The following is a 26,815-nucleotide window of genomic DNA, read 5'->3' as shown; positions in this document are numbered from 1 at the left end:
CCACCAGACAGGCGGTCAAACAGACTTGCTGAGAAATCACGTCTCCCCGTTTCAGATAAAGCCAGAAAGTCTAAATTGTACTCCCTATTACACTCCGCAATGAATAGATGTTTAGCCAAGTCACCAAGACCTCTGCTATTAAAAAACATGCCATTCATGAGGAAACAATAGGAGATTTAGAAAATTTCACCCTCTTAGAGGGTTTACGGCCTTTTTTCGAACGGTCGGACTTGGATTTACGACCGGAAGCTGTAAGCTCAATCAATGAACTAAGCCCGGGTTCCTCCAAGCCCACGTCCGAAACCTCCCCTACTACATGAGCGAGTAGCTGACCATCTAATGTGGCATGCAGCTCCTCCTCATCTAGATGAGAGGTAAAAGATTTGCTAGAAACTCGTGGAGTGACCTTTAATCGGTCATATTCCAAATGTCTCAATGCATTTGTGGAAATAGAAATATCATTCTCATTATTTCCTAGACTAACACCCACATTATTCAACTTAGCAACGATGGATGTAGTAGAAAAAGACAAAAATGATTTGGGTGACGACGAAGTACCTTGGTTGTCGAGGTTCTGCATAGCTTTACGCCGCATAGCCTTGTCCAAAGAGTCTTCGTCGGTGTCCGCCGTTCCATCGTCGGCCACCGCATGACGGGCACTGCGACGTGTGGGTGTTACCTCCGATGAAGAAAGACGTGTAGGAACCTCCACCGGAGGAGGGGATGAGGGTGTAGTAGCAACCCCCTCTCCGGCAGTCACGACCACCGATAAACTCAACGCCGCCGCTGAAGATGGCGTGTCTGGAGGCGGGACCATAGGTGGTGCGTGCATGGGTGAGACGCACACGTTTGGCTTCATCAGAAATTGTTGAGCAGCCACGGACGCGTCCGGCTCCGATGAAGCGGCCACTCGATTGACGAGGCCACCTCCCAAGGCTCCTCGGCCATCACCTTCCCCATGGCCGCCCTCGCGCGACTCCACGCCGGCCGTTCAACTCAGCAGTCCTCTTGAGGAGAGTACACTATCGACAATGGTAGCATGCTTATGCCACGAAGGGACGCCATAGTCATGCACAGAGTGGTTGGCGAGTTTCCGTGGATACAACGGTTACGAATCTGCAGGCTGGCGTCCACAAAGCCTGGCTGCTATTTATGACTGTCGGTGTAGCCTTCGAATTTCACAGCAAGGTCGTATGTGATTATTAATACTGTAGCAGACCATACATGTACACTCTCATATAAATGGACCGTGGAATTGGATTATGGTTGTTGGCATTACTTCAACTATTTTATGCAGTCCTTCATTGATTCTAGGAACTGAATAACATTTTTGTGAGGAATCGACGAATAGCAATTTGATAAGTATTGTGAGTGTGTAAGCAACGCATTCACAACTCCAAAGCAGCTGAGCCGCAGCTCACAAACTCTTGTTTCATAAAAGATTAGAGTGAAAGACTTTGGCGAATGATTATTTCTGCAAAACCTGATTAACTGACTAACTTAAGAGTATTTTTAAAGTATTTTGGATAAGCATTCTGATTTGCACTCTGCAATTCAAGATGAGCACCACTGAATTTCAAGAAAGATATGATAAAGGGTCTGACTAACACTTATTTAGATGAGAATAAAATCTGCATGATTAGACTTTCTGAGTTATTTTGTGATCTTTTATCTGCCTAGCTAATATGTTACTTTCAAGTAGAAAGCAAAAATGATGGCGAGTCTTTTCTTTTCTGTTTAGTACTACAGTTAGCTTAGTTTTCTATTTGGTGCAGCTTGGTGAATTTTCAGCTGAGCTACCATCACATGGTAAATTTTATTTTCTACAGTATTGATGTGGCAATTTTGTGAGTGCAGTCTTACCTTTGACATACTGCATGTTGCATAATCAAAGTATCCTTTTTCTCAATATAGCCCAACCATGGCAAACTGCAGGTGATTACTTATTTTCATCGATATTGGCTCATGTATACAGAGCAGTGCATGGAACTGCCTATTTGAAGGGAATATAATTGGTTTTTCATTTTGGCAAAATATTGGGTGAAATACTAAGCGACTATACGAAGTTTATGTATGTCTACTTTCGCATTGGGTTTTCATTTTGACAAAATATTAACTGAAATACTTAGCGACTACATATACTTGGATTGTACATTAATTGGGTGCTTAAACAAAAAATGGTACTTCATTCATTATTTTACTATTCTCATTTCTAATAATTTTTATACAAAGCTTGCCTTTTATGTTACCTTGGTACCAAATAGCTGAGCTTGCTCCTTGCTCGCATATTAGGGTAACTTGATCCATGCAGGAATTATGGGATTGAGACACACAATGAATCAAGGAATGATTTATACTATTTTGCCAATTTTCTTTTGCTTTGTTATGATGCTTAGTTCACATTTGGGTTTCTATTTTAGAAAATTATTAGCAAGAATAATTAGTTGCTATACTTACATTATATATGAGGCAAGGTAGTTCGTACATTGCTTTAATTACTCTACCCTTATTATACGCAGTGTTATTAAAATAGACTTTGAAGTACCGAATTACTATGCTTCGTCTTCTTCAATTGAGGGCGACTGGTCATTTTCTTCTCATGTCTACATAACACTATATTGTTTACATCAAAGTGCAACCACAATCAAATCGTAAGTGTTTATCCCTTTATACTAAATGTCTTTTGTCATAACATTAATTTGGCTAATTTACTTCACATATGGAGCCTACCTTATTTAATTGTCCACCGATCTGTTTGTTCTATCCACATTTTCACAAACAATGGATAGTATTTGTCCTTTTCCACTGGTTATCTTTTGTCATAACATTGATTTTGCAAATTTACATCACATATGGAGCCTGCCTTATTTATTTGTGTACTTATCTATTTGTTCTATCCTCAATTTTTCAAGGTCACCAATCTTTGCATGTAGAAACAATGGGAAAGCCTCAAGACTCCATAGTGAGAGAAGGGGAAGTATCCTTTGCAGCTGCATTCAAAAAAGGGGAATGAGGTGATTTGTTATCTATAACTCACGGTATCGATTATCGAGCGTTCAATCAGGGTCAACGATGGGATAATCGAATTCACAAATCCTGGTTTTCATGGCAACATCTACATAATACTAAAAAATATTAGGCTAATAAGATAAATCCATAGAAAAATGATATTATCTAAAATGTTGTTGATGGTGGTATATTCTATTTGATCTTAGTATCACATATTTGTTTGGTTATGTATGTGGAGTGATAGTATATCATAATATGACACCCTTTCCCTCCTTTTACTTTTCCTAATATACTGAATTATTGTTTTTCCGCATAAGCATATATTTACAACACCTATGGGGTTATTTATTGTCATGTCATTTGCAATCATTTCGTCCCTCCATGTAGAAGCATGTACCTGCCTCTACATTGGCTCTTCCTGAGATAAACTTGGACTGAGATGCCCAGGTAGTTTATGTTATGCACCCTTCCGAGTGAAAAGGTCAGGAAGTGCTGCTCTGCTTTTAACATAGTCGAAAAATTAACTCATGTGTCTTCATTTTACCATGTATGTAATTTCAACATAAAGTATCGATGGAGCTCTACATCATTTCATTATTGTCACAAATCTAGTGGGCAGTCGAACAAGGATGCTATGAAGTACCAAAGAATAAAAAATCATCATGCTATATCAATATGTATTCTCTTTTCATTAAATAAAGCTACTTTGTACGAAAGATTTCATCATTCATACCGGTATAATTTTTACATACACCATAATATAAAAATAACATAAAAAATAAAGTGAGTGGTAAAAATTGAATAATTAATAGATAAATTATAGTATCATCGTACACAAAATTTCTCACATAATGTATCAATAGGCGCGGCGTGACGCCGCGCGGGCATAGCTAGTGATTATCTATTATGTGAGATAAAGTCTATTTGCTTTCAAAAAAAAGTGCATGCCGTTGTCTTCTTTGCACCAGCCGCGCCCAATTCCTCCGATTTCGCCGGTATAACGCATATCCTCTCCTTCCCCACACCGCCTTGAACCCCCATACAGGGGCGAATCTACGGGCATCCCACTCGTTTTTTCAGCCAGTCATCAAAATATGCAGCGTTGCCCCCACTCAGACCAAAGTATTTGTCCCCAATCCTTTATTTTTCTGTTGTATGTTCAAAGCCTGTGTTTGGGAAATAAATAATTTATTAGCCCAGCAGCCTTTATTAGCCCAGCAGCCCATCTAAAAGAATGCTAGCAGGCCCCTCATGCATGGTTCTCAATTCGCTAGTCGCTAAAATAGAAACGCGCGAGTTCAGATCTTCGGAATCGGGAGTTCCACACGCGGTTGTTCCCTGTGCCGTGTGACCTCCTTACGAGCCGAAGCCGCCACGCCACCAGCGATCAGCCTCGATCTGTACTGTGCCCGCCCGCCCGCCCGCCGGATCGCCATACCCGCGAAAGATGTTGTATTGATCAATTATTCAATCAAGGTATGCCCTAGTAGGTTTAGTTATCTTTTTATCCTATTTTGATTTCCATGTTAAAAAGATAGTGAATTGTACCAAATACCCATGTCTATATGTAGTGTACAAACTGGTAATTAGATTGATTGAATCTAGCTTCACCTAATAATTTCATATGAATAAGTTTGAGCACGTGGGAGTAGAATAAAATCTATAGCAATATTTTGCCATCATGTATGTTGTTCAGTTTATTTAATGTTCAAGAGGCAAGCTAATGGAGCGATCTTTCGCGAAATCCGTAATTGATGGTATGCATGAAATAATCAATCCGGACAAGCTTACTTGGGATTCACTCAAAGTAAGAAACATAGTCTGTTTTCTCTTTCGCAGAAAAGAATAGTTGTTTTTATTTTGCAGGAAGCTAAATTAATGTCAACGAGAAAAAATAAAATAAAAGCACTGGTGTTTATTTAAGCCACATCGACACAACACATGGAAACAAACCAGGATACAAACTGGACTGATCGACCAATAGCAAAGCTCGACTGCTTTTGCGCACCCAAGGAAGCTAGCTCCGTTTTGCACATACGACAAACCATACGCAGAGGAATGAAGGAACAAAGGAAACAGGCAATCGGCGATGACGAGGACAGACGCATGCACCATTAATGGTAACCCGAAGAAAAGAACGTAGATGAGGTGCCATTCCATTCCAGTGTGAGCTAGCTCAGGTCCTGATAGTGGTGCCGACCGCTACGCACTTGCCGCCACCGGTAGGGGGGTTGTCTTTCTTGAATTTGCACCCGGTGTCGCACTTGACTACGTTGGTGACAACGCACTCGCCGCCGCCGCAAATGGAGGGATCTTCCTTGAATTCGAACCCAGCGCCGCACTTGAGTAAGGCGGCTACGACGCATCCGCCTCCGTCGTTCATGGAGGGATCTTTCTTGAATTCGAACCCGGCGCCGCACTGGACTACGGCGGCTACGACGCACCCGCCACCGCCTCTAATGGATGGATCTTCCTTGAATTCGAACCCAGCGCCGCACTTGAGTACGTCAGCTACGACGCACTCGCCGCCGCCGCTAACGGAGGGATCTTCCTTGAATACCAACCCGCCGCCGCTCTTGAGTATGTCGGCTACGACGCACACGCCGCCGCCGCTAATGGAAGGATCTCTCTTGAATACCAACCCACCTTCACACTTCAGTACGTCCTCCGCAAGCATCCTGCCAGCCGCCGCGGCCGGCATGACGGAGCTCAACTGCAGAACGATGCCGACCAAGACAAGGAGCAGCATCGTGTTTCAGGACAGGGAAGCCATCAATACCGAAACGTGGCAATGTAATGGGGACTCGGAGGTTAACGTGTGTGCTGCGTAATGCGTACCTGGTGTTGGTTTGATGATTCTGTTTGTGCCGTGGACAATCGTTTATATAGGGAAGGGATGCAGGGGAGAGGGCCGGTGTGATCTGCGTGGATGTTTTTGTTTCATTAGCGTTTAACCAATTCCCCATCAATTAATGCAAGCTTGAATACATATATAGTTGCAAAGTAATGGTCTTGCACTTGCACGCACGTCCTACCAAGCTGTGCGCCACATCTAATATTTTTTTGTTATTATTCTAGTGGATTTTGATCGATCGGGCGTTGTTAAATTACGCTATGATTAATCGTTTCAATGCAGTTTACAGTTAACTTATATATGAACAATATAGGTTTGCTAAGCTTAACACTCTGGCACACACCACGAGTCCAGCTATCTGGGCAACGTGCTTAAGAGTTAAGCGATTTGCTTAGTTAGTTTTCTAAAAAAAACATATGATTTGCTTACTTAGTGCTAACCATGGACTCTTGCTTATCTAGTGTTGTGCTGTGCTGGATCACGAACGTCGCCACGTGTGATTGCATAGCTTACTTCGGTAAGAATGATGAGACACTCACGACTCTACGCGGGAGATGATTTCGGGCACCCAAGTGCGGGGACACGCACATTGTGGACCGTTGATCTGCGCCAAGATTCGCTCATATGTTTGTGTATATGATCTTTTTGTGTTGTCTATGACTTCGGATATGTCCATAATGTTATGTATATCTAATCATATATCTATTTTCTCGTGGGGCCAAATAACTGTTCGTGTGGGATATGTACGGTAAGTGAATCTACACATATAGAAGTCCAAATAAAAAGGATTTATTCGCAGCATAGATAGATAGCTCTTCTTCCCCGGGTCTTCTTCATTGATATCTCTCTCTCTCTTTCTAGTTCGCTCTCATCTTACAAGAAATAGAATCTTGAAGTAAAATTAGTTATTATTTGAATCTTCTGAAATAGATAATGATTATTAGTAATACAAGTGGAGTTCTAGCGGAAGGTTGATCAAAAAGGTTGGTTATATTTACAGATTTCTTCTTCATTACTTTTTGTTTTTGTGCCATAGTTGAAATCTAAAATATTTTGTCGAATCTCCTCGTTGATATTGTATTTTGCACATTGATGATTCAATCCGTTTGTTTTGTTTATTCAATCCACATATTAGATATAGTAACTGTGTTTTTTCGCGATACTATGAATTTCAAACTTCTAAGGAGAATAATACTATTATCTGCGATTCAATGTATATATGGATATTTTTTGTTCAGTTACTGAGGATGAAACTTAATCTATTCAACTTTTAGTTATTATATTATTTTACTTCATGAGTACTAAAATATAACGAGTATATGATCTTGAATTCCTATATTGATTTTGTTTGCTGTAACATGCTACGATTCTGAATCATAACAGGGCATATTATGGTTACACATGTTGTGATGTATGCAGTGTATGTAAGAAAACACGACGTTAAGTTACAGGGAATAAAATGTAATTGATTTGAGATTTAGTTAGTTAACTTTTTGACTTCATGATCTGTAACATTACAAAATTCTAAATTTTGGAATGTTACTTCACTAAAAAATAATTATTGATTTGTTTCATATTATTTGAATTTGAGTTGAATCTGAACTTTTTTAGATTTGATTTGAATATTTAATAGAGACCAAATACAATGACTTCCCCAAAGTTTCTATATGAAATTTTGCTGCATTTGGAAGTTCAAATATTTAAATAATTTCCAATTCAAAAGAAAACAGAGGAGAGAAGATAATATGACTTCTTCAATAATAAATGTTTTGAATATTTATCTGGAGTTTTAAGAAAAATAATAAATCTTTTGGGCATTTAATAAACCCTAAAACTAATTTTTGGAATTATTATTATTTTACAAATTGGTTTTATGTTAAAAAAATGTGTTACAATATGAGCTGGAATAAATGTTCGTTAAGCAATATGTGAGTATAAATATTGTTGTGGATTTTTTTGGAGTTTTATAAGTTGTGTTGGTATAGTTTTGAGCCTAGATAAATTTTCTGTAATTAATAAAAATAAAACATATTTTTTATGTGAACCTGGGCCTAATCTGTGCCAGGCCCATCAATAGACTGAGCAGCTCGCCCCACCTTTTGACCCACGGCCTATTAGAGGCCGAAGGGGTACGGGTGAACGTGAACCGTCTGTTTCATAATCGATCAACGGCAGCCAGCATGCCCCTCTTTCTATCTCGTTTTCTCTCTCTGTCAGGTGGGGCCTCCCTATCATCTCCTTCCTCCCCGGTTGGATAAGCACGCCAGCAAATTCATCATAGAGTGTAAGCAGATGGAGTTGGAATTTGCAAATGTTTTCTTTGTGCATGGTTTTCGTGAGGCAAATGAGGTAGAGGATAGCCTAGCTAAAATTTCTCTTACCATTAAATCTTCAGGATTTTGGGAGAACGTGCTCCCTTTCAATCTTCTTGACAACATTGCTCCCGTGACCACCTTTATTCATGCATATCCACACGACAGCAAGCTCCCCGACGTTCATCAAATCTCGCTGGCGCCGTCCTGCATCTAGTCGTCCGTCACAGACGCTAGAGGAGGCTCTCGACACCACGAGCACCACCATCGTCATTGCCGCAACTCGTCGGACCCTGTCGTGCTCCTCCCCGACCCCGGGGACCACCATGAGCGACGCCCACACCAACCCGTGCCCAGCGCTACCGTCTTCCCTAGGCATCACCATCCTCTGTTCATCCCGATGAGCCTCTCTTGTCCGTCCAATCGTTGATAGATGGCTAGGATTAGATCATATGTTTTTTATTAGATCAAAGCGGTACGCCTTATATTTTGGTCGTTCACTACTTTGACTCCGCAGGGAACAGGTACTGATCAGTAGCTTTGTGTCACATGTCCCAGGACCTCTTCATAAAATAAAACTAGTGCCGTTTAGACCCTGCAGATTTCATAATAGCCCCTGGAATTCAAAACCTGACACCTTTTTATCAGTAAAGAGAATTGAGATGAATGTGAATTTAAGAATTTGGCAGTGTCAAATTTACTCAAATTCAAATCTCGTTCAACCTTTATTTGATCATGACTTTTAAACCATAGTTCATAGGGTCATAGGGTCTTCACTCGAATCACTAGTTATCTCTCATCTATTTTGTAACCTAGATTCATTTATTCAAGATTTTTTATATATTCAAATATAAATTCAAATTTGGATCCCGATTCATCCATATCTTTAGTTCTGTTAACTCTTTTGAGTTATTTCTTTTCCCTGGCATACTAAAAACAACATAGGAATCTATACTGGATACAATACTTAGTATGTTGTTGTTCTTTTGCACTATGCCATATTTGCCTTGTGTTTCTTTTGGATTCTTTTTTATGGCATAGTAGTTTATTGGATGTTATTTGCTTATGTTGGATTGATCGGAGAGCGAAGCAAAATTGTATCAGACTTTATATCAATTCAAGTGAAGACCAAGGCTAGTTACATCTTGAAAATTTTACATCATTCCTATTTTTTATGCATTTAGTCCTCTTAAAATAGTATTGCATGAGTTGGATTTTTTATTGAGGTAGGCCTAAGCTTTATATCATTGTCGCCACCATGGAGAATCTTATTGCTTCGTTACGGGCATTGTACAACTAAATAGTACTGGCATTGCACCACTAATTAATCGAGCTATACTATGCCAGGAGAACGTGCTACGATATCGGTATTCTGTTTATTTAAGATGATAAATTTGTCGGTGCTAGGGAGTCCTCCAAAAGTGGTGACTCATACATTGCTGGCAGCATGAAAGGGAAAAGGATTGATTGCCGGACGAGGGCGATTTGGCGCCCGAGCTCACCTGAGCCCGATATCATCGCCATCCATTCTGCGATTGGGATCCGGAAAAACCGGTCTGCCAGGATTGCAGTAGTACTTTAGAAATTGGGACAGGGCGTGGAAATACGGACGGAACAGTGCGTCGTACGTGGGACCGAAGGAGGCGGAGGGGTGACGGTTCCGTGCGTGTGGTCTGGTCCGTGGACCAGAACGTTGGCGTTTTTCCCGATCCGTGGACCAGATAAGGAGAACATGACGGTGTGGTAAAAGCTGAGTCGTCCGCGATGCACGATTGGGCCGCGCACGGCCTCCACCGGCGGTGACTGGGCTGGAAAAAATGGAGGATGCTGGCATGGAGTTCCTGCTCGATGCCGTTGACAGGTTAGCCGACGCAGATCTGCAAAAGCTTGTTATCGATTTTGGTTCTATGGCGACTGACTGGGCATGGCCGCCGCCGCTGCTATATCTTTCTCAGGTTTCCGTTGCGGGAGGAGTTCGCCGACAGTCATGAGCACCCAGATCCGGTTCCTCTTGCATTGTTGGCGAACCCCGGAAGTGAAGTTGCCGCCCCAGCAGACTCGAGTACTGGGTCTGGTTGTGCTCAACAGCTCAGTGTCGAAGTCAATGGCAGCGCACGAGACGGGGTGTGGCGACGTCCCGACTCTTCCCCGACAAGGTCCGCTCAGTCAACTGACAGGATCAACGCACAGGCACCTGGGTGGACTAAAAGGTATGCAAAATGAAATTTGTGTCGCTGTAAGGTTTCAGTTCCTGCGTGCGTGTTGCTGTACATTATTGCGCGCACAAACAAATTCATACAGTATTTAGCTTAATTCAGACATTGCTCATGGAGCCAAAGAAGCAAACGAAAAGTTGGTTTGGGGAATCTGAAAAATTGGTTTGCTCATGTAGGCATTGCTCATGAGCGTTGAGGTTGCATGCCCTGTTTGCATACCCTGAATTCAGACATTGCCATGTTTGCATACCCTGATGAGTAACTAAAGGATGCATGCAGTGAAATATTGTGTACATGGCCAATCAAATGTAAAACCTAAAGAAAGGTATTGCCTGTGGTTTTGCAGATTAAGGCTGGGAAGTGCTCCACCGGACCGGACACAATGCCCTTCCCGAATGAGTGCTATGGAGCAGTCGATTCACAAGTACGCAGAGGAGCCAACAAAAAGTGTGATAAGGCATGCAAGTAAAATATACACTAGGGTGATGTTTGAAGAATTCGGACGCTTGTTAATTGAAGCGACAGCATACAATGTCACAGAGAAGGAGAAGATGAGGAAGTATGTCACGGTTCACAACAATGCAGCGAAAAGAGAGAAATGGAGCAGGGTTGAGTATGAGGTGAACATAAGTGAAGACAAACAGAGTATACATGTGAATGTGGTCAGTTCGAGCACACTGGAATGTTGTGCAGCCATGTATTGAGGGTAATTTTCTGCTGACTTCTTTTGTTTCATTTGGAATTGAAATATATAAAAATTGTTTGATGAGTCAGGTCATGGAGATACTACATATGGAGGAGATCCCTGCTAAGCATATATTGAAGCGGTGGACCAAAGACGCGAGGGACATACTTCCAAAAGATCTGGTTCAGTACCAGAGAGATAATTCAGTTAACATGTCGTTGACATGTAGGCATTCGACCCTTTACTTGAGAGCAATGGAGGTAGTGCGGCTGGGTGACTCTAGTGCAGAAGCATTTGATCACATATTAGACGGGCTTGAAGCTCTTTTGGTGAGTGGCGCACCTTTCGAAAAGCGAAGGGATGGTCTGGGTTTTGTGGACTGCATGGGTGAATTAGCTCCCGGTACTTTGCCTGGCAATGGAGAGATTACATATGTTGGCGGCGAGTGTGTTGACAAATGCATCAGTGCTGGAACTCTGGGAGTGTCAGTGCTCTCCTTGGCCTCATAGCTCCAGAAAAGAAAGGGGGGGGGGGGGGGGGGGGTCAGTAGACCAACGAATAGCAGGGAGAACGCACCGTGCAAGGGTCTGAGTAAGCGCACAAGATTCTGCAGCATATGACGGCGTGAGGGGCACAAATGGACAACTTGCCCTGAGAGAGGAGATGCACCGAAGAAATCACAGAAGCTTGGAAGGTGTAAGAATTGTGGTATGGAAGGCCACAGCCGTACCACATGCACAAGCCGATTGGGCATTGCAGAAAACAGAAGTCTGGAATTTAAATGTTGTAATCTAAGGTATTTGTATTCCGAGGATTTTCTAGTGTTTTTCTGTGAGCATTTGCTCCACGCTTGTTCCTCAATTTCGTGTGGCACTCTGTTGGTGCGAAAACCATGTTTCATGAACATTTGTACTATGATGATTGTTGAATCGATGAACTGGATGTATCTGATTTTCCGAGATGGATGCTTCAGACTTTTAACTGAATCTTGTTTCTGCTGGAGTCATTCAGATAGGATGAGGATTTCGGCTGGTGCTTGTATGCATTTTGATGTGTTTGTGGCCAGATGGCATACATGATGTTGGCTTGGGCACTCATCAAATTCAAAATTGGATTTGTTCTGCAAAAGTTGTGTCCCCTTTGGTGCCGACCAGCACTTGTGTGCTTTTTCAAACATTTTTGAAGCTATAGTGGTAGTACCAATGGCGCCATCCTCTGTTGACACCGCATGAGTGGCACAACAACGAGGTCTGAAGGTAGTCGCTCTGTCGGGGATCAGCAAGTTCAGGTTACAATTCTCTGCTGTTTGTACCTATCTTTGGCTACCTAATAATGATGCAGAGAAATCGTAATCCTCCCATTGCTGCAGCAATCCCGCTCTTCATCCATTGGGACAGTGTCAAGCGCTTGGAGTGCAACAAATCTGCCAGCAGATAGAGGTGAAGGAGTGGACGAGGTATAGGTGCATCTTCAGTTAGCATTTTTGTTGGTGGTGGGTTGAATGTACTCCCTCCGTTTTTATTTAGTTCGCATATTAGCTTTGGTCAAAGTCAAGCTTTACAAACTTTGACCAAATTTATATACAAAAATATTAAGATATACAATAACAAATCAACAACATTAGATTTATTATTAAATGTACTTTCACATCGTATAGATTTATTATGATAAAAATGTCTATATTGTTTTCTATAAACTTGGTCAAACTTTACGAAGTTTGACTTCAATCAACTCTAATATGCAGAGTAAATAAAAACGGAGGGAGTATTAGCAGGGAGAGGTGAATCCAACTAGCAATGAGCAGGGCCGGTGTGCTGAAGCAGGAGGTGAGATGGGCAAGACTCCGGTGAGGAAGGGTTTGGGGAACACGACCCGACGACAAGCGTTGAGATCGTCCATGGCGGAGGCGGCTCTCTATCGGCTCGGGATGGCTCGGATAAGACGACGAGCCGTCGGACAACTACGTGTTCCGCCTCTCCACCGTAACGCGTCGGCGCAATGATTGCTCTCCAGCGGCTGAGTGGGAAAAGTAAAATACGCCAATAGAATACACTGGATGGCTCGGATCCTCATGTGAGTGATTGGTGTAGATTTCAGGATCATCTGAGCTCGGGCTCAGAAACGAATTTTTCGTTGATTGCCCGCGATCTTGAAATCCTGCCGAATAAGGAGTGATCAGAAGAACTACAATTATAATGAGAGTTGCAAACTGAATCACAACAATTATATTCGCTAAGTTAAAGCCCATGTATTTGTTTTTACATGTTTGTACCGCTGAGACGGAGGCCCAGAGGCGGAAACGAACTTTGCTCAAGGTGCGCAATCGCTGGATGCAGGAAGAAGTAGACGACACCCCAAAAGATTTAGATGTATTTTTTTTATTTCTGCAAATGTGTTTTTTGTAAGGTTATGTGCAACTCAATACATGGCATTTGGCCTTTCCACAAAGAAGAAGAAATAGAGATTCATCAGATTGCTTCAACATCTTTCTCATTGAGAATAATAGTAACAATGCCCCGCGTTGTTTTTTGGACGATAATTTGTAAACAAAAGGTATGGTATACACGGACTCCCTACAACCGCTGCCTCTTCCTCCTCCTAAAAAAAGCAGCTAGGGTTTCTGCCTCTCGCTAGCTCTGACGCAGGTCCGCCTCGTCTCCGGTGGCCCTAGGGCCATGGAGGCGCGGTGGATCCTGCCAAGGGCCGGCGGGAGGGTTTCGTTTTTAGTCATTTCTTTCAATTTTGTTAGGGTTTGTGTTCTGCTCAACAAGACGAAATGGCGGCGGCTTTCTGAAGATGAAATAAAGGTCTCCCCGCCTAGCCCCCGTTTCAGTGGTGCATCTAGCATCGTTGGTGGGCGTGTGGAGGTGTGTCTCCGGCGGATCTATCTTTGGTGGATTTGCTCGGATCTCGTTGGTGTCCGTCTACGTTCATGTGTGTTCGGATTGGATCCTTTCGATCTATGTTATTCTTCAGCTGCGGCGATTGCTGTTCTGGTGCGCTGGTCCTATGGGGCCTTAACACGACGACTTCCCAACTGTCTATTATAACAAGTTGTGCCCGACTCTGACGATGGAGGGGCGATGACGGCGGCGTGCCTTCGGCTCGCTTCAGTGCTTGTAGCCGTCGCTAGGTTGTCTACGAATCTGGATGTCATTTTTATTATTTTTTGTATTCGTTATACTGTCATGATTGAAGATGAATAGATCGAAAGATTTTCCGCAAAAAAAAAAGATATGGTATACAACAAAGTAGCAAACCTGCTGCGCTAACATAGTTGATCGTTCGTACGATAGTCAGTGTCCAAAGATAGTTGGGGTCTTCACGAAGATAGTGTCTATAACTCTTTCCAGGATTTCAAGCTAGTATAAGCTTGAAATCCTGAAAAGAGCTAGACACTATCTTTGTGAAGAATACACGGTGGCACATCTCTACACGAAGGAAGCTCTTAGCAATCTTAATAGTCAACGCTTCGATGAAATACCCGTTTCCTGTCTGCGGCTCTGCAAGCTGATGGTGATTCCAACATTATGTAATATTGAGTGAATTGCATTCGAAAAATAAGATATATAGCATGTGGTCGTGTGGCACTCAAGCACTCACATTCTCTGAGTGTGCAGATTGTATGCTCGGGCAAGTACTCCCTCCGTTCAGAAATACTTGTCATTAAAATGGATAAAAAGGGATGTATCTAGACGTATTTTAGTTCTGGATACATCCTTTTTTGTTCATTTTGATCACAAGTATTTTCGGACGGAGAGAGTACCACATTATCAAGATTTTGTTAGCTCTAATCGCACTACTTCCACGATCATCATTATCTAAAAAAAAACTAAATGGTGTCGTTGGGCTCAGGATACAAGCCTGAAAACTCAATGCAGCTCGGTCCGCTCGCCTCAGCCCAGGCCCAAGACGCGCACAAGCAGATCACCGCAGCACGACCCAAAAACCTAGGTTTGCACTTGGCCCTGCTGCCGCTGCCGCTGTCCTCGGCTCCTGAGTCGCCCGACGCCGGCCACCCACCTCCCTCGCTTCGCGCGCCCAGGCCATCTTCGTCTCCGTCGACTACCACCACCCTGCACTCCTACGACGCCTCGTGCAGGGCTCTAGCTGGGTGGCGTCCCGCGCCGACGAGGATCCCTGGCTCACCGAACACGCCGACTTCTCTCGGCAGAGAAAGCGCGGGCGCGATTTTCACTCGCTCGGTCCGGTCATGTTCAAGTTCTTCCGGTCGCTCTTCCATCCGCGGGGAAAAGGTGCTTCATCAATTCCCCAATCATGTACCATGGCTCGGCACATTATTTTTCGTATTTTCCCCTCTTATAGATTAGAGAGGTTTTGATCATAGTTAGCACCGCCGATGCTTGGGCTATTTTGCTTCCAACTCTTTCCACTTTTAATTTGACCGAAATCCAACAAATTCCAAGTGATTTTTTTATCATATTGGCAAATTAATTAGCACGGTAACGATGTATAAAAACAAGTAGTGAGCTCTGAGCCTGTGACTTTTTTATTGCATATTGCAGTTTCAACGTTTCACCAATAATTCATTGTAATACCTGTTAACAGTTATTGCTTGCGATACCTTTTTTCTTTTTCTTTTCAGACTATGACAAGAGCGAAGAACGGGTGCCTTGATCTCGGAACTTCAACTGTTATCGTTCTTATTTTCATCATGATTACATTCTCGATCATCGACTGGTGCTTACCTCTCTCGACTCTGATTGTCATTGCAGAGTTATGACCCCCGGTGTGGCATGTCCAGAGAGGAGTTCGAATGGCGATGGGCCCATTCGGACGCGGTGGGGCAGCATATGCCCCGGTTGCTGGAGAAGGTTGATATCGGGCTGAAGAAGACGCGTCGTCACTTCGTCAACGATCCTGACGCGCTCAAGCATTGGGATGAGTATGAGGAAAACGTTCGTTATGCATTTAGGAATCACCTCCGTTGCACCCTCATGTGGCCTGCGTGTCTCCCGGTTAGTTCTCCTATGCACTTACTCTACTTCTTTCGTGTTAGATTTCTTCTTCAGAGTAAAAGTGTTTCTTGGTGCAGTCGCCTTAATTTGCAACATCTTGACACCCAGTTTGGTAGCTTGATTTCTGATGACACGTGTGCCATCATAGTTCCATCTCAAACAATTTAATGCCCGACCCTTCTACATCATCCTTAAATCTTACCATATTCGCAACATGAGAGCTAGCATGTTTTTCATTCCTGCCCATTTCCACTTCTCTTCTGTGATGACTAGTTCGCTCTCTTGAATTCGTGTGCTGACATGACCAAAAATAATCTGAATTTGATCTTCGGTTTCAGAACTCCGTCGCATACAAGCATCTGATGCAGAGGAAAGCCCGGTCTAGGACACTTATTGGCAGGGTATCTGGGGGAATGGAGAAGCTGAGACAGGTAACCTTGAGGAACAAGACATCAGTCAGAGCTGGGGCAACCATCGCCATTGTCGCTGCCGCGTTTGCTCTCGGGCTTTCCATAGGGCGGTCTCAGCTCTATGTAAGGCAGCAGCAGAAAGAAGTCCAATGAAATGGAACCTAGCTATAGAATTTTCTCTGAAGATCAGTCATGCATATTCTCCGCGAGCCTGCGATCCATCACAGATTAAGTTAGTCATAGACCCCCTTGTAGGAAAGGTTTGTGGAAATTTGATGATATGAACATTGTGTTGATGTGCCTTTTTTCTGTCTGAGGGAAAAATGTAGTGATGGCATATTAGTTTACTGAATTTTTGCGTCATCATGTGCCTTTTCTGCATGTATTGCGTTGTTTCCACTCTAGATTACGGAAAAGAACAACCTAGATTTATTTTTTAATTTCGGTGATGTCATGATCTCTGGGGGATTTTTGTTGTTGTGCACTTTTTTTAACTCTTGCGGACATATACTGAAATTGCAATAGTGATGCTGAAATGAACTGACTTTTGTCTCGATGTTCCCCACAATATTAGCTGACATATAGAGGAATTAATACCAGTACATCTATGTGGCATGACATTGCTATGAGGGAAAATATTACCTATTCGGGGTTGACTAGCAAAGGAATTGATAAAATAGGTTTCTCAAACAAAAAAAAAAGCCATTGATTCATGAATAGAATAGCCTTGTTTATTAAACTTAATATTTTTAATTAACATTTTAAAATCAACAGTGGAACATAATGAAAGAGAAGATACTTGAAAGTGTGTGTGGTAACTTCCCAATCACCGTGAAAGAGCTCTTCGAGAAGACCTTCCTATGAGGAGGAATCCGTCACCTGTTTCAACTCTTTCAGCTATCAGAATTTCTTTACTTTCAAGAGCCCATTCTCTTAGGTGCGCGAGGTGCACATGATGTAGCTAGGTGAGCGGGGTGCACATGGATACTAGACAATTGAAGTGTTTATTTTTCTTGGTTATAGAAGGGAAGGAGGGGGTGTTGACTTTTGCTTATGTTTACACACAAAAAAGGGAGTTTCGAAGTACGGCTGCCTTTGTCCATTCTGTATCACATCAGCTAAAGAAAGTGCCAACCCAACTTGTTCCGAGAATGACATCAAGTTGGCACGAGCAAGCGTAACGTGTGGCACCCGATCAAACTCGATATCGTCGAGAACTGGAAGTACATCCATCCTGCACAAGTGCTATTTTTGAATTTTGTTTGTGTGTTGTCAAGTAACCATTTGAGGCTTTTGGTATCTTTGACTGTTTGCTGAGCCTAATAATTAACGTACTACGTACTGGCATTGCACCACTAATCAATCCAGCTACTAATATATATCTGGGAACATGCTAGCGTATCTGTATTCCGTTTACTTAATTATTAATAAGGTGGCCTAAGCAAATAAATTTGTCAGTGCCAAGGGCCTATCCCAAAGTCGCTTTACATCTGGAAAGTCAAGGTGCCTTTAAAAATAAAGTTATTTACGTGGTCCGTACACAAGAGTGATTTTGATTAAAGATAACTTGCCAAAGCAAAGTTGGGAGGGTAGTAAACGGTGTTATGTTTGTGATCGGGGCGGATCAATACAACATCTCTTTCTTCAATGTCCACTCGCCAAGTTATTATGGCATACTATTCATGCGTCTTTTAATGTTTCTCGTCTAAGCACTTGATCGAGTTTATTTGAGATGCGGTTAACTGGAGTAGAATCTAAGACAGCATCACATATTCGAGTAGAAGTGTGTGCATTACTTTGGGCCATATGGAGTTCTCGGAATGATGTCACCTTTAACAGATAAACTATCATCAATTTTTCGCAGGTTATCTTCTGGGTCTCTGCTTGGATCCATACGTGATCATTACTTAGTCATGCGGACCAGAGGAAGCTTATGGATATTGGTACAACATATATATATATATATATATATATAGAGAGAGAGAGAGAGAGAGAGAAATTTACTCCATTAGTTTTAAAAATGTAACTTTTGAACATTACGTATGTCCAGATGTATCGATCAATCACAAAATGTTGTAAAATATACATGTAGGAAGCAACCGCTGGAGAAGCACATCAACACACTTATAAGTTATAACACTCCTACAGTAAGATAATCACATGAGCTACCAGATTCGCATGCAGTTTGCGCACACCAGCTACGGTAATAGGACCATCGATCGTTGTTACTCACCGTAATTTCTTTTTCAGAGTAAGTCAATGACGTACAATATCTTTTATAGAAGAGGGAATGTTAATTACAAGAGTGACCTAATGTAGATGCAAGAACATCTACAAAGGCTCGACGCCATCTTACACCAAAAAAAGAACAAAAGTCACTCTTATAAAGGGATCTAACCCACCAACTCCAACTCCTGCCTCGCTCCACTCACCGTAATGTGAAGTTCTGTTTTGTCGGCAGACGAGCTCCCATGGCGACTAGCACGAGAGATCGACCGACCACGTCGACGACGCGTTGGCGCCACGGGCGGCGGCATGCACCGGCGGGGCGTCCCCCTTAGCTGGCGTCGGCACCGAATGCTACATGGACGAAATCATCGCCTTATAGTACATGATTAGTTACGCACTCCGACGAGGTACGTACGTACGTACGGTCAACGGAGATCAGAGCGACCGACCACGGCGAATTCACTGGGAGGGAGTGTGGTGTGAACATGTCCCATGAGCCTTGTCTGTGGCGGCGCCGTCACGTCCCAGCGGATCCGTTGGTTTGTCTCTATCTTCTTCCCTTGATGCTTTCTGTGGTTATTACACCAAACAAATAGTGCATTTAAAAGAAGCCCTGTATGCATATGTGTAAAAACCCCACGCAGAGAAGAAACAAGTTATTATTATTTTTCAGGGGGAGAAGAAACAAGTTAGATGGAAAGATTATAATTGTTTTCACCATACTTCATTATTAATTACTTAATGCCTTAAAGTGAGTTGCATCAAAACTTGTCCCAGTCCATATATTTTACTCCCTCCGTTCCGAATTACTTGTCGCAAGTATGGATGCATCTAGATGTATTTTAGTTCTAGATACATCCATTTCCACGACGAGTAATTTGGAACGGAGCGAGTACATAAATTACATACTACCTTTGTAAAGAAATATAAGAGCGTTACAAGAGTTTAGAGCAAGCGAGAGGAGAGGAAAGGAAATCACGCCACAAGCCGACATGCTCCTCTCACATGATCTATCATTTGCTTAGGTTGGATAATAGGAGCTCTCCCCTTTCACCCCGTCGAATCCGAATATGACCGGTTGAAGCTGCCACCGCGACATCCAATCACACAATGATCGTGAAAACGCCTGCTAGGGCTCACCCAACAACAACTTGTGATCATGCCCATAGGGTTATCAAGGATCCCAGGATGGCTGACATCGGAGCGCCCAATGATTCACTGCCGCACTCACTCCTGGACCTCGTGAAGGTCATGAAGGTGCTCGACGTGATAGGAAGCCTGAACAAGCACAAGTCGGCAATGTTGAAGCAAGCAGTGTAGTCCGTCACCCACAACCTCGATCCCGACCAGTGCCTCTTCATCATGCCCTTCACCTCAGACGTGTGGCACGTGACCGGACTCGTGTGCATCTTTGACGCCGAAAAACCCTATCCATGAGCGACACGAAGTGTCGTATGACGCTTAGCGGTACCAACATCACCGATGGGCACTAGATGACCGCCAAGGTGCTCGACGAGTGCTGACACAGGAACACCGTCTGCATCGCCGTGCTCCTCTTCGGTGGCCAGGACAAATCTAAACATTAAGAATGTAGGATCCAAGCATCAAGCCATGCTGACGCCAACACGGCTTCCACATCTCACTCTGCTCCCCTCGTGCTCAACGCAAGTCCACCACACCCGCAATGGCGCAATCCTATATATACACGCATCTCGGTCTCCTCACTCCCAGCAGACCACCACTGAACTCACACCACGGTACATTGCGAGCTGAAGATAGAATAGATGGACCAGCCCGGCAAGGGATACGCGTCGGTGACGACGGCGCCGCCGAAGCGGCCGGCGGGGCGGACCAAGTTCAGCGAGACGCGGCACCCGGTGTACCGCGGCGTGCGGCGCCGCGCGGGGCGGTGGGTGAGCGAGGTGCGCGAGCCCAACAAGAAGTCACGCATCTGGCTCGGCACCTTCGCCACCCCGGAGGCCGCCGCGCGCGCGCACGACGTCGCCGCCCTCGCCCTGCGCGGCCGCGGTGCCTGCCTCAACTTCGCCGACTCCGCGTCCCTGTTCGCCGTCGACCCGGCCACGCTCCGCACGCCCGAGGACATCCGCACCGCCGCCATCGCGCTCGCCGAGTCCGCGTGCCCCGCCCCCGCGGCCCAGGCACCCGCGTCCGCGTCCGCACCGGCGATGATGACGATACAGGAGGCCGCGGGGCGCCGTACGACGACGACTACGGCTTGCAGTACCTTGATATGGACCAGCATTCCTACTACTACGATGGGAAGGGTGCCGGCGGCGACTGGAATACAAACGGGGATGACGACGACGGCGCCGGAGACATGACGCTCTGGAGCCACTGATTGAGTTCGCTCGATCGATTCGCTTGCCTTGGGTGCTGCTGTGCAACGAGTACGCGAGCTAGCGTACGATGGAGAAGAAGAAACGAGAAAACGAAACAGAGTTGGTAGGGAAGAAATAATCTATGCATGCACGTACTAGGAGTAAGAGCATGCACAAATGGACCGCCTTTTTTTGGACGATCTGATCAATTTCAAATTGCCTGGAAATTATGTACTAACATGTTGGGGAATAAGGGCTTTGTTTATTCAAATCAATAGTTTGAAAAATAGAAGATTCATTATTCCGTGCGTACTCTCAACGGTCATTTTTACTCCGCGTATTAGATTTCCGTCAAATCAAATCATGCAAGCTTTGACCAAATATATACTGTATTAAAAAATATCAGCACCTGCAATATCAAACATGCATTTACCCTGTAAAACTACATTTCGTAATGAACCTAAAGTTATTGGTTTGGCATTATGAATGATGATACTTTTTGTACGAGATTTGGTCAAAGTAGAGATATTTTAACTTCAAGCAAAATTTATATGCAGGCTAAAAAAATCGGAGGAAGTACTATCGGAATTGCCTTGATCATCGAAACAAACGGACTGATCCAAGGCCCGCGTGAAGTTGATGCTCTCTTTGTTCTTTGTGAAAGCATGCATGGATGACATGCAAAGGTTGACAGCTGAGGTGACGCGTGTGGTGCAATGCTTGACCGCGTCCAAGTGCCGGTGCATGCACATGCTCTCATACAGCAGTCACACATGGTTGTGTGTACTCGCTCCATTTCCCTTCAAATAGGGTTGAGGTCACGATGCTTACTTGGGTGGAGATTAATAGTAATACTAATTTTCTTCATGCAGGTGATGAGGAAACCGTACAAGGTCAAGGTGCATGTGTTGACTAATTTACAATTATACTTTTGCACCGGCCATAATCGACGCGTTTGGGTGGACGGCCCAACACACTAGTAGAAAAAGGGTCTATTGTCCCGATTCGTAAGGGCCTTTTGTCCCGGTTCCTGAACCAGGACTAAAGAGTCGGTACTAATGCCCTGTCCTTTTAGTTCCGGTTCAATCCAGAACCGAGGTAGATGGGCCTCCACGTGACCCGTGCGCGGAGCCCAGGCAGGAGGGCCTTTGGTCCCGGTTGGCATCCACGCGTCAGCATTTCTGTGGCTGGAGTTTTTGTTTTTTCTTAAAGAGGGGGTGGGGGTTGGGGGTTTTGGCGGGTTAATTTAGGTGTTTCATATATTGTGTTAGCTAGCTATAATTAATAGAGAGAAGTGTCATCTCTTATGTCCGTGCTTGGTCGACGCTATGTACTATACATACATATAGAGAGGACTAGACACGCTAGCTAGCTAGTAAGCAAACGAAGGAAACAGAAGATCGTCATGAACATATATGCATACAGAGAGAAGTGATATCGACCACATCTCCTTCTCCGAGAGATTGGTCGAACAACAAGTTCTCGTATATCTATCCGACACTACCGGCTACATATATATACAATAATTATCTCTTACAAATATAATCTCCTAACATACAGACGCATGGTCCACATAGTATTCTCCGTCTTCAGCGATCACGTGGTTAAGAAAGAATGCCGCCAATTCCTCTTGAATTGCTCGCATGCGAGCTGGTGCTAGGAGTTCATCCCGCTTCCGAAACATCTAATTTGAAGAAGGGGGTCAATACATATATATATGAATGAATGAAACTCAACACAAATGATGGTAATAAAATAAAATTGTGAATGTTGTTATTTATGCACTTCATATTGTTCGTCAGAGTAGCCCCGCTCACAGGTCATGTGGCGGATGGACTCGCAAATGTAGTATCCACAGAAATCATTCCCTTATTCCTGCCACAACCACTTTATAAGAAATAGAGGTCAATCAAACTGATAAGCAAGAATGCTAAATGGTATTGATGAAACTAGCGCTTGAATCACTAGGAGATGCGCGGAACATGCTACTATAGTACTTACTTTCGTGTGTCTAAATTGCAGCTTCTTCGGGAGTCCCGGAGCTTTTTTGGTGAATTTTTTCCAAACCCTGCCAGACAAAGAAAACAATTACTTGATATATCAGGAAATGAACAAAGTTACTGATATGGTGGATAATGATCGATTTAACTTACTTCTCGAGCATTTGAGTCATGTCCGCATAGTCCTGGGGATCTTTTCGTCTTGAGTCTAAGACAGTTACTAGTCCCTGCTCAAGCTTAATCTCTAGGAGAATATAGTGGAAACTGCACACGCATGCATAACTCATCAATTACATTACTATAACCTTGACTAATATATAAGGAAAACCGAATATGCACAAGACAGTAACACTCACTTGAAGTTGTAAGGAAAGAGTATTATATCTTTGTTTTCATTTATTACCAACGATCGTAGCAAGTTGGCCTTGGTATCTGCGGCATGAAATTTAACCTCAGTTGCATCTATAAGATTTGTGTTAATGAACCCAATATCACCGATTTGTCTTTTCTTCAATTCGGCGATCTTCAATCTGCATAATATAGTGAGGATAATTGTAAATACATGCAATGAAAGAGCTGAGCTATATAGAGAGACTTAATGACAGAAGTAGTACTACTTACAGATAGTAGCAGGTGACCGTTGCTTTATCGAGGGCCAATTGATTGAAAAACTGAAAGAACTCCTCAAATGGAACAGACAACAGTTCAATTCCAATGAGGTCATGCTCCTTTTTAACTCTCACATACAAAGTACTCCTCCCCCCAGATTCTCTGCAGATTTTCAAGTACCAATCATGCAATCTTCGCATCATCGTTGATAGAGATCTTTCATCTTTGACGAGAGGCTTCCCGTACTCGTATCTTTGTATCTGCACCTCCATGAAATCATAATGTACATCGTCGGGCAGGTAATCTCCAAGATTGCTATAACCGGGCACCATCCTCGGATCATTAGCGACGATGTCGCTAGGCACCTTGAGCGGGGGGGCACGATTGCTTCGCTTGTTCGCCGAGATGGGCAATTTGTTTCCCAGCTCGTCGTTCTTTCAGCCTTTGATCACTGACAGTACTTCCCGACCACTCCGCTTCGGCAAATTCCTTTCCAATAATGCGATCATAGTTGCCTTTCGGCGGAGACTTGGGTGGTTTTGTCAGGCAGCCAGAGTGCGCTTCGCTTTCACCGAATCTACCTTCTCCTCCGGAGGTGGATGTTTCTTTGCTTTCACCCCTTCAAACAAGTTTCTCACTTCTTCTCGCGCGATCTCGGCGTTCTCCTCCGGGGTCCTCTCGTATGGTAACTTCTCTGGAGTCTTCAGAGAAGGACCGAATTTGTATGTCCTCCCGCCTCTGGCTGTACTGCTAGACACCGGCAGAGCAGACGGAGCGGCTGTCTTCTTTACTTGCTTATGAGGCGGAGGAGAAGGACTACGATGCGCCAGAGCAGCCGGAGCGGCGGCGGGTCTCTTCCGCCCTTGCTGACGAGGCGGAGAAGAAGGAGGCTGGTTGCTCGGGCGCGCCGGCGCAGGCGGAGAAGGAGGCGGAGTGCCGCCACGCACCGGAGAAGGAGCCGGCCAAGTGCCCTGATCGTCACTCATCGGAGGAGGAGGCGGTGGAGGAGGCGGAGTGCCCTGACTCGCCGGAGGAGGAGGAGGAGGCGGAGGCGTCCAGTTCGGAAGGTTGATGAGCTCCTTCCGCCATAGGCATGGAGTCTTCAGAGCAGAACCCAGCCGAGTCTCCCCTTCACCGGTAGGGTGGTCAAGCTGGAGGTCCTCAAATCCCTCCGTTATTTCATCCACCATCACCCTAGCATATCCTTCTGGAATCGGCCGACAGTGAAAAGTTGCGCCGGGTTTAGTAGGAAAAACAGAGCCAACAGCCGTCTTGACCTTCATATTAATCCATTGTGTCATAAGGTGGCAATTTTGAGACTCCGTGATAGCATCCACGGGATAGCTGGCAGGAGCCGTCAAGACATGCTCCGGCTGAAGCAGCTCGGTGGAAGCCACACTGCTTCTCCGCTGAGATGGCGGGGTAGCTTCGGGGGAAGCTTCGGCAGTTCGTTTGCTGCGATTTGCTTCTCGTTCCTCTATCGCTTGTACCCTAGCGTGCAGCGCCTGCAGTTGGGTCTGCTCTACTTTCTTCCTCCTCTCGTGGCATTTGTAACCGCCTACGTCCGGAAACCCAGCCTTCCACGGAATAGAGCCTGGCGTGCCTCGTGTCCGTCCAGGGTGCTCAGGATTCCCGAGGGCCATTGTGAGCTCGTCGTTCTCTCTGTCTGGAACGAACGTCCCTTGCTGCGCTGCTTCGATATAGTGCTTAAGCCTCTTGAGTTGTATTTCCATTTGCTCGTTCGTCCAAATGCACTTCCCTGATACAGGGTCCAAGTTTCCGCCAGCCCCGAAGAACCAAGTCCGGCAACGGTCTGGCCAGTTAATTATCTCTGGTTCGATCCCTTTATCAACCAGATCATTCTCAGTCTTGGCCCACTTAGGCCGGGCTATGAGGTAGCCACCTGACCCCGTGCGATGGTGATGCTTCTTCTTCGCAGCATTTTGCTTGTTTGTCGCCGACATCTTCTTACTCTTTTTCGATGTCTTGTGGGCCACAAATGCGGGCCAGTGATCTCTGATCTTCTCATATCTGCCCTTGAATTCTGGTGTCTCTTTGTTCTCGACAAACTTATTCAGCTCTTTCTTCCACCTCCTGAATAGTTCTGCCATCCTCTTAAGAGCAAAAGACTTGATTAATTTCTCTTTAATTGGCTTCTCCGGATCATCCTCTGCCGGTAGGGTGAAATTTGACTTCAGCTCAGTCCAAAGATCATTTTTCTGCATATCATTAACATAAGACACCTCAGGGTCTTCTGTAGCCGGCTTTAACCATTGCTAGATGTTGATCGGGATCTTGTCCCTAACCAGAACCCCGCACTGAGCAACAAATGCGCTCTTTGTCCGGAGGGGTTCAATCGGTTGGCTGTCGGGCGCGATTGCTATGATCTCAAACCTTTCATCCGAGCTCAACTTTCTCTTCGGGCCTCGTCTCTTTACCGAAGTTGTGCTCGATCCGGAGGGCTAGAAAAAAGAACAAAGACTTAATTAATATGTGTACATACCAAAACAATGAATGCATCAATGAGCTAGTCAGCACAAACTTAACTAATATATATACCTGGCCGGACTCGGTTCGGTCACCGAAGACGTCATCACGGTCTCCTTCTTGCACCGGCATTGGGTCACCGGAGCCGTCCTCACGGTCTCCTTCTTGCACCGGCATTAGGTCACCAGAGCCATCATAATCATAGGCAGCTGCTTCCAGACCATCGGTGTCGTTGAGAAACAACGAGCAGACGGCATCACTTCCTCGTGCGATTATGTCCCCCAACAACTCTTCTTGTACTTCGTCTCGGGCGGTGTCCATAGTTTCTACAAATATTTACAACATGGCAATTATTATTCAAACATGAAAGATGGATATATTAGTGGCAAACGTAGAACTAATATTAATTAGTGGCCTCGACGCTGCTTCTCTAGGGTTTGGGGTGGCCTCGACAACGCTTCAAGGATAAAAAAAGAAGAGGAAGAAGAAGAAAAAAAGAGGAGAAGAAAGAATAGAGGAGATCTTCTCCTCTATTCTTTCTTCTCCTCTTTTTTTCTTCTTCTTCCTCTTTCTTTTTATCGGGAACGAGGGTCGTCGAGGGTCGCCGAGTGGTAGAGGAAACCCGAGCGGTGTGGCGCTTTGGCTCATCGTATGATGTATTCGCTTCCTTATCTTTTCTTTTTCTC

The 26,815-nt window shown here is 44.4% G+C and overlaps 1 pseudogene; it reads left to right on the top strand.

The window, feature by feature from the left end:
• The first annotated feature begins 20,478 nt into the window (after positions 1–20,478).
• LOC125534702 lies at positions 20,479–21,053 on the top strand (annotated as a pseudogene).
• The last annotated feature ends 5,762 nt before the right edge of the window (positions 21,054–26,815 follow it).

Source organism: Triticum urartu, chromosome 2 (assembly GCF_003073215.2).
Source record: "Triticum urartu cultivar G1812 chromosome 2, Tu2.1, whole genome shotgun sequence".
NCBI classification, from domain to species: domain Eukaryota; kingdom Viridiplantae; phylum Streptophyta; class Magnoliopsida; order Poales; family Poaceae; genus Triticum; species Triticum urartu.
This window is presented reverse-complemented; position numbering and strand designations above follow the sequence as displayed.